The following is a 1,584-nucleotide window of genomic DNA, read 5'->3' as shown; positions in this document are numbered from 1 at the left end:
TGCTGTTTAAACCACTGAGAATTTAGAATTTCACTCACCAGCCACCGCATAGTCCGAGCTCAAACCCTTACCTATAGCCATTGCACGTAGCGAGTTTTGAAAATTTTGATCAGCAGCTCGGTGACAGGCGGGTGTATGCAGATGTGCGCTTAAAGGGTCAATCACTGTATCCTCTACCCTAGGAAGCAAGCAAACACTATAGGGTGTTTCATTGTCACCTTTTGAGCGCTTTGCGCAGTAGGTTGCTCACGTCGGATTTGATGGATCGGTGTTTTGGTTGAAATAATATCTTGCCAGCTTTTTAAAAATTCACTGCTTGCCCACTTCCGAGATGGGGAACCCCCACTGTGCAAAGCGCTTAAAAGTTGAGACTAAAACACCCTAGCAAACGCCAATCAGATTGCAGGGTCAGTCGCGCACGCTTTCTGTTTCTGTCACCCCAGCGAGCACCGTGCTCCAGACGTTGACGCCGTGGACACCGTGGAGTCGTACCCCACGACACGTGCGGACCTAGTGAGGCTCGGGCTCGGGGTACTGGTTCCGCGGGGAGCCGTCCTACGTTCATGCTTCGAGAGCTCTGAGCCTGCGCCTTGCGCCGCCGGGGTCAGACAGCTAATTAATAGCGAGCCGTGTCTCGCGGTATACCACGTGGCTGACTCACGCCGCGTACTTTCGTAGTTATACTGTACCGGATGCACGCGTGCGGGCGGGTTGTGTACTCGCACGAGGTCACAAGGAGCCGTGGTCAGCTAGGATGAGCAAACCCGCCTGCACCCGTGCATGCGGTACAGTAAAGTCATGAAAGTGAGCGGCGTGAGTCGACCACCTGATATTTTAACCGTCCTGAAATCTGCTTGATTTTACAAGCACAAAAAAGGCCCGCCGCTTAAAAAACAATTTGTGGGTCGTTCCCGAGGAGCTGACCCCGCACCGGGCCGGGCTGGTCCACCTCGGGACGGAGCGAGCGCCTTGCGGCGGCGGGTGGGCCGCCCGTACCTGCAGTGCTGCGCGGCGGGCCGGCCTACCTCGCAGGGGCGCGGTCCGGAGCGGAGAGGCTCGGCGGCTCGGGAATCCAGCCGAATTTTCAGTCGTTCCGGGCCGAATAGGTCAGACTCACCTCCCTCTCTCCTTTCTTAGGTGTGTGTGTATGTGTGTGTGCGTAAAGGGGGGGGGGCGAGACCTAGTGGGGCGCGGACGCGTCCAATTGTTGGAAAATGCGGGCACGCCACTCCTGCAAGAAGCCCATCATCGAAGACCCGAAGCTGCAGCAGTTACAGCGTGACGCTGGCGCGAGTTGGCAGGTGGCAGAGATACTGCGGCTGGTGGGCCCTCCTGGCGGTCGATCGAGTCCCTGCACCGCCAGCTCGACTCGTCGGCTGCTCAACTGGAGTGGAAGAGCCGTTTAGCGTTGGTAGCTATAATAATAACTCGTGAGCAAGAAACCAATTGTAATAATTGTTCGTATTCGGGTCGAATTTGAACATTATAGTGACCGAAGAAAGAAATGGTTGTTCGTGTCCGTTCGAAGATTTTTAGCAGATGATACCTTAAAAACCTTTTGACTAAACATAAAGAATATATAAG

The 1,584-nt window shown here is 54.8% G+C and overlaps 1 protein-coding gene across 1 annotated transcript in view; it reads left to right on the top strand.

The window, feature by feature from the left end:
• LOC127751516 (uncharacterized) overlaps positions 1 to 1,584 on the top strand; it is a gene marked incomplete at its 5' end in the record, with an annotated part of 9,328 nt that overhangs the window by 1,693 nt on the left and 6,051 nt on the right. The window lies entirely within an intron of this gene.

This window comes from Frankliniella occidentalis, unplaced genomic scaffold, assembly GCF_000697945.3.
Source record: "Frankliniella occidentalis isolate FOCC.00 unplaced genomic scaffold, Focc_3.1 Scaffold529, whole genome shotgun sequence".
Taxonomy (NCBI): domain Eukaryota; kingdom Metazoa; phylum Arthropoda; class Insecta; order Thysanoptera; family Thripidae; genus Frankliniella; species Frankliniella occidentalis.
Note: the sequence above shows the minus strand (reverse complement) of the source record. Positions and strands in the feature narration are given on the sequence as shown.